This window comes from Cavia porcellus, unplaced genomic scaffold (assembly GCF_034190915.1).
Source record: "Cavia porcellus strain 051 isolate PalLab524CR breed Dunkin Hartley unplaced genomic scaffold, mCavPor4.1 scaffold_66, whole genome shotgun sequence".
Lineage (NCBI taxonomy): Eukaryota > Metazoa > Chordata > Mammalia > Rodentia > Caviidae > Cavia > Cavia porcellus.
In genome coordinates this window covers 631,382-638,988 of record NW_026947549.1, presented here as the reverse complement: position 1 = coordinate 638,988, position 7,607 = coordinate 631,382, and positions in this window count along the sequence as shown.

The following is a 7,607-nucleotide window of genomic DNA, read 5'->3' as shown; positions in this document are numbered from 1 at the left end:
ACATTCACTAGTAGGAGTGAGAAAAACATCACGGGGTGGTGTGAATCGGAGGGTCTGAATTAGGATAGGCAGTGAGTGGCAATGTAGGATGGAGAAAAGCACCGCGGGGTGGTCAGCATGGGGAGGTCAGGGAACATGCAGTGGCAATGTAGGATAGGTTTCTGAAAAACATCACGGGGTGGTGCGCATTGTATGCGTGTGTGTTACATTACATTCACTAGTAGGAGTGAGAAAAACATCATGGGGTGGTGCGCATTGTATGGGTGTGTGTTACATTACCTTCACTAGTAGGAGTGAGAAAAACATCACGGGGTGGTGCGCATTGTATGGGTGTGTGTTACATTACATTCACTAGTAGGAGTGAGAAAAACATCACGGGGTGGTGCGCATTGTATGGGTGTGTGTTACATTACATTCACTAGTAGGTGTGAGAAAAACATCACGGGGTTGGTGCGCATTGTATGGGTGTGTGTTACATTACATTCACTAGTAGGAGTGAGAAAAACATCACGGGGTGGTGCGCATTGTATGGGTGTGTGTTACATTACATTCACTAGTAGGAGTGAGAAAAACATCACGGGGTGGTGCGCATTGTATGGGTGTGTGTTACATTACATTCACTAGTAGGAGTGAGAAAAACATCACGGGGCGGTGCGCATTGTATGGCTGTGTGTTACATTACATTCACTAGTAGGAGTGAGAAAAACATCACGGGGTGGTGAGAATCTGAGGGTCTGAATTAGGATAGGCAGTGAGTGGCAATGTAGGATGCAGAAAAGGACCGCGGGTTGGTCAGCATGGGGAGGTCGGGGAACATGCAGTGGCAATGTAGGAAGGGTTTCTGAAAAACATCGCGGGGTGGTGTGCATTGTATGGGTGTGTGTTGCATTACATTCACTAGTAGGAGTGAGAAAAACATCACGGGGTGGTACGCATTGTATGGGTGTGTGTTACATTACATTCACTAGTAGGAGTGAGAAAAACATCACGGGGTGGTGCGCATTGTATGGGTGTGTGTTACATTACTTTCACTAGTAGGAGTGAGAAAAACATCACGGGGTGGTGAGAATCGGAGGGTCTGAATTAGGATAGGCAGTGAGTGGCAATGTAGGATGGAGAAAAGCACCGCGGGGTGGTCAGCATGGTGAGGTCAGGGAACATGCAGTGGCAACGCAGGATAGGTTTCTGAAAAACATCACGGGGTGGTGCGCATTGTATGGGTGTGTGTTACATTACATTCACTAGCAGGAGTGAGAAAAACATCACGGGGTGGTGCGCAATGTATGGGTGTGTGTTACATTACATTCACTAGTAGGAGTGAGAAAAACATCACGGGTTTGTGCGCATTGTATGGGTGTGTGTTACATTACATTCACTAGTAGGAGTGAGAAAAACATCACGGGGTGGTGCGCATTGTATGGCTGTGTGTTACGTTACATTCACTAGTAGGATGGAGAAAAACATCACGGGGTGGTGAGAATCTGAGGGTCTGAATTAGGATAAGCAGTGAGTGGCACTGTAGGATGCAGAAAAGGACCGCGGGGTGGTCAGCATGGGGAGGTCAGGGAACATGCAGTGGCAATGTAGGATAGGTTTCTGAAAAACATCGCGGGGTGGTGTGCATTGTATGGGTGTGTGTTGCATTACATTCACTAGTAGGAGTGAGAAAAACATCATGGGGTGGTGCGCATTGTATGGGTGTGTGTTACATTACATTCACTAGTAGGAGTGAGAAAAACATCACGGGGTGGTGCGCATTGTATGGGTGTGTGTTACATTACATTCACTAGTAGGAGTGAGAAAAACATCACAGGGTGGTGCGCATTGTATGGGTGTGTGTTACATTACATTCACTAGTAGGAGTGAGAAAAACATCACGGCGTGGTGCGCATTGTATGGCTGTGTGTTACATTACATTCACTAGTAGGAGTGAGAAAAACATCACGGGGTGGTGAGAATCGGAGGGTCTGAATTAGGATAGGCAGTGAGTGGCAATGTAGGATGGAGAAAAGCACCGCGGGGTGGTCAGCATGGTGAGGTCAGGGAACATGCAGTGGCAATGCAGGATAGGTTTCTGAAAAACATCACGGGGTGGTGCGCATTGTATGGGTGTGTGTTACATTACATTCACTAGCAGGAGTGAGAAAAACATCACGGGGTGGTGCGCAATGTATGGGTGTGTGTTACATTACATTCACTACCAGGAGTGAGAAAAACATCACGGGGTGGTGCGCATTGTATGGGTGTGTGTTACATTACATTCACTAGTAGGAGTGAGAAAAACATCACGGGGTGGTGCGCATTGTATGGGTGTGTGTTACATTACATTCACTAGTAGCAGTGAGAAAAACTTCAAGGGGTGGTGCGCATTGTATGGGTGTGTGTTACATTGCATTCACTAGTAGGAGTGAGAAAAACATCACGGGGTGGTGAGAATCGGAGGGTCTGAATTAGGATAGGCCGTGAGTGGCAATGTAGGATGGAGAAAAGCACCGCGGGGTGGTCAGCATGGTGAGGTCAGGGAACATGCAATGGCAATGCTGGATAGGTTTCTGAAAAACATCACGGGGTGGTGCACATTGTATGGGTGTGTGTTACATTACATTCACTAGCAGGAGTGAGAAAAACATCACGGGGTGGTGCGCAATGTACGGGTGTGTGTTACATTACATTCACTAGTAGGAGTGAGAAAAACATCACGGGGTGGTGCGCATTGTATGGGTGTGTGTTACATTACATTCACTAGTAGGAGTGAGAAAAACATCACGGGGTGCTGCGCATTGTATGGGTGTGCGTTACATTACATTCACTAGTAGGAGTGAGAAAAACATCATGGGGTGGTGCGCATTGTATGGGTGTGTGTTACATTACCTTCACTAGTAGGAGTGAGAAAAACATCACGGGGTGGTGCGCATTGTATGGGTGTGTGTTACATTACATTCACTAGTAGGAGTGAGAAAAACATCACGGGGTGGTGCGCATTGTATGGGTGTGTGTTACATTACATTCACTAGTAGGTGTGAGAAAAACATCACGGGGTTGGTGCGCATTGTATGGGTGTGTGTTACATTACATTCACTAGTAGGAGTGAGAAAAACATCACGGGGTGGTGCGCATTGTATGGGTGTGTGTTACATTACATTCACTAGTAGGAGTGAGAAAAACATCACGGGGTGGTGCGCATTGTATGGGTGTGTGTTACATTACATTCACTAGTAGGAGTGAGAAAAACATCACGGGGCGGTGCGCATTGTATGGCTGTGTGTTACATTACATTCACTAGTAGGAGTGAGAAAAACATCACGGGGTGGTGAGAATCTGAGGGTCTGAATTAGGATAGGCAGTGAGTGGCAATGTAGGATGCAGAAAAGGACCGCGGGTTGGTCAGCATGGGGCGGTCGGGGAACATGCAGTGGCAATGTAGGATAGGTTTCTGAAAAACATCGCGGGGTGGTGTGCATTGTATGGGTGTGTGTTGCATTACATTCACTAGTAGGAGTGAGAAAAACATCACGGGGTGGTACGCATTGTATGGGTGTGTGTTACATTACATTCACTAGTAGGAGTGAGAAAAACATCACGGGGTGGTGCGCATTGTATGGGTGTGTGTTACATTACTTTCACTAGTAGGAGTGAGAAAAACATCACGGGGTGGTGAGAATCGGAGGGTCTGAATTAGGATAGGCAGTGAGTGGCAATGTAGGATGGAGAAAAGCACCGCGGGGTGGTCAGCATGGTGAGGTCAGGGAACATGCAGTGGCAATGCAGGATAGGTTTCTGAAAAACATCACGGGGTGGTGCGCATTGTATGGGTGTGTGTTACATTACATTCACTAGCAGGAGTGAGAAAAACATCACGGGGTGGTGCGCAATGTATGGGTGTGTGTTACATTACATTCACTAGTAGGAGTGAGAAAAACATCACGGGTTTGTGCGCATTGTATGGGTGTGTGTTACATTACATTCAATAGTAGGAGTGAGAAAAACATCACGGGGTGGTTCGCATTGTATGGGTGTGTGTTACATTACATTCACTAGTAGGAGTGAGAAAAACATCACGGGGTGGTGCGCATTGTATGGCTGTGTGTTACGTTACATTCACTAGTAGGATGGAGAAAAACATCACGGGGTGGTGAGAATCTGAGGGTCTGAATTAGGATAAGCAGTGAGTGGCAATGTAGGATGCAGAAAAGGACCGCGGGGTGGTCAGCATGGGGAGGTCAGGGAACATGCAGTGGCAATGTAGGATAGGTTTCTGAAAAACATCGCGGGGTGGTGTGCATTGTATGGGTGTGTGTTGCATTACATTCACTAGTAGGAGTGAGAAAAACATCATGGGGTGGTGCGCATTGTATGGGTGTGTGTTACATTACATTCACTAGTAGGAGTGAGAAAAACATCACGGGGTGGTGCGCATTGTATGGGTGTGTGTTACATTACATTCACTAGTAGGAGTGAGAAAAACATCACAGGGTGGTGCGCATTGTATGGGTGTGTGTTACATTACATTCACTAGTAGGAGTGAGAAAAACATCACGGCGTGGTGCGCATTGTATGGCTGTGTGTTACATTACATTCACTAGTAGGAGTGAGAAAAACATCACGGGGTGGTGAGAATCGGAGGGTCTGAATTAGGATAGGCAGTGAGTGGCAATGTAGGATGGAGAAAAGCACCGCGGGGTGGTCAGCATGGTGAGGTCAGGGAACATGCAGTGGCAATGCAGGATAGGTTTCTGAAAAACATCACGGGGTGGTGCGCATTGTATGAGTGTGTGTTACATTACATTCACTAGCAGGAGTGAGAAAAACATCACGGGGTGGTGCGCAATGTATGGGTGTGTGTTACATTACATTCACTACCAGGAGTGAGAAAAACATCACGGGGTGGTGCGCATTGTATGGGTGTGTGTTACATTACATTCACTAGTAGGAGTGAGAAAAACATCACGGGGTGGTGCGCATTGTATGGGTGTGTGTTACATTACATTCACTAGTAGCAGTGAGAAAAACTTCAAGGGGTGGTGCGCATTGTATGGGTGTGTGTTACATTGCATTCACTAGTAGGTGTGAGAAAAACATCACGGGGTGGTGAGAATCGGAGGGTCTGAATTAGGATAGGCCGTGAGTGGCAATGTAGGATGGAGAAAAGCACCGCGGGGTGGTCAGCATGGTGAGGTCAGGGAACATGCAATGGCAATGCTGGATAGGTTTCTGAAAAACATCACGGGGTGGTGCGCATTGTATGGGTGTGTGTTACATTACATTCACTAGCAGGAGTGAGAAAAACATCACGGGGTGGTGCGCAATGTACGGGTGTGTGTTACATTACATTCACTAGTAGGAGTGAGAAAAACATCACGGGGTGGTGCGCATTGTATGGGTGTGTGTTACATTACATTCACTAGTAGGAGTGAGAAAAACATCACGGGGTGCTGCGCATTGTATGGGTGTGCGTTACATTACATTCACTAGTAGGAGTGAGAAAAACATCATGGGGTGGTGCGCATTGTATGGGTGTGTGTTACATTACCTTCACTAGTAGGAGTGAGAAAAACATCACGGGGTGGTGCGCATTGTATGGGTGTGTGTTACATTACATTCACTAGTAGGAGTGAGAAAAACATCACGGGGTGGTGCGCATTGTATGGGTGTGTGTTACATTACATTCACTAGTAGGTGTGAGAAAAACATCACGGGGTTGGTGCGCATTGTATGGGTGTGTGTTACATTACATTCACTAGTAGGAGTGAGAAAAACATCACGGGGTGGTGCGCATTGTATGGGTGTGTGTTACATTACATTCACTAGTAGGAGTGAGAAAAACATCACGGGGTGGTGCGCATTGTATGGGTGTGTGTTACATTACATTCACTAGTAGGAGTGAGAAAAACATCACGGGGCGGTGCGCATTGTATGGCTGTGTGTTACATTACATTCACTAGTAGGAGTGAGAAAAACATCACGGGGTGGTGAGAATCTGAGGGTCTGAATTAGGATAGGCAGTGAGTGGCAATGTAGGATGCAGAAAAGGACCGCGGGTTGGTCAGCATGGGGAGGTCGGGGAACATGCAGTGGCAATGTAGGATAGGTTTCTGAAAAACATCGCGGGGTGGTGTGTATTGTATGGGTGTGTGTTGCATTACATTCACTAGTAGGAGTGAGAAAAACATCACGGGGTGGTACACATTGTATGGGTGTGTGTTACATTACATTCACTAGTAGGAGTGAGAAAAACATCACGGGGTGGTGCGCATTGTATGGGTGTGTGTTACATTACTTTCACTAGTAGGAGTGAGAAAAACATCACGGGGTGGTGAGAATCGGAGGGTCTGAATTAGGATAGGCAGTGAGTGGCAATGTAGGATGGAGAAAAGCACCGCGGGGTGGTCAGCATGGTGAGGTCAGGGAACATGCAGTGGCAATGCAGGATAGGTTTCTGAAAAACATCACGGGGTGGTGCGCATTGTATGGGTGTGTGTTACATTACATTCACTAGCAGGAGTGAGAAAAACATCACGGGGTGGTGCGCAATGTATGGGTGTGTGTTACATTACATTCACTAGTAGGAGTGAGAAAAACATCACGGGTTTGTGCGCATTGTATGGGTGTGTGTTACATTACATTCAATAGTAGGAGTGAGAAAAACATCACGGGGTGGTTCGCATTGTATGGGTGTGTGTTACATTACATTCACTAGTAGGAGTGAGAAAAACATCACGGGGTGGTGCGCATTGTATGGCTGTGTGTTACGTTACATTCACTAGTAGGGTGGAGAAAAACATCACGGGGTGGTGAGAATCTGAGGGTCTGAATTAGGATAAGCAGTGAGTGGCAATGTAGGATGCAGAAAAGGACCGCGGGTTGGTCAGCATGGGAGGTCGGGGAACATGCAGTGGCAATGTAGGAAGGGTTTCTGAAAAACATCGCGGGGTGGTGTGCATTGTATGGGTGTGTGTTGCATTACATTCACTAGTAGGAGTGAGAAAAACATCACGGGGTGGTACGCATTGTATGGGTGTGTGTTACATTACATTCACTAGTAGGAGTGAGAAAAACATCACGGGGTGGGGCGCATTGTATGGGTGTGTGTTACATTACTTTCACTAGTAGGAGTGAGAAAAACATCACGGGGTGGTGAGAATCTGAGGGTCTGAATTAGGATAAGCAGTGAGTGGCACTGTAGGATGCAGAAAAGGACCGCGGGGTGGTCAGCATGGGGAGGTCAGGGAACATGCAGTGGCAATGTAGGATAGGTTTCTGAAAAACATCGCGGGGTGGTGTGCATTGTATGGGTGTGTGTTGCATTACATTCACTAGTAGGAGTGAGAAAAACATCATGGGGTGGTGCGCATTGTATGGGTGTGTGTTACATTACATTCACTAGTAGGAGTGAGAAAAACATCACGGGGTGGTGCGCATTGTATGGGTGTGTGTTACATTACATTCACTAGTAGGAGTGAGAAAAACATCACAGGGTGGTGCGCATTGTATGGGTGTGTGTTACATTACATTCACTAGTAGGAGTGAGAAAAACATCACGGCGTGGTGCGCATTGTATGGCTGTGTGTTACATTACATTCACTAGTAGGAGTGAGAAAAACATCACG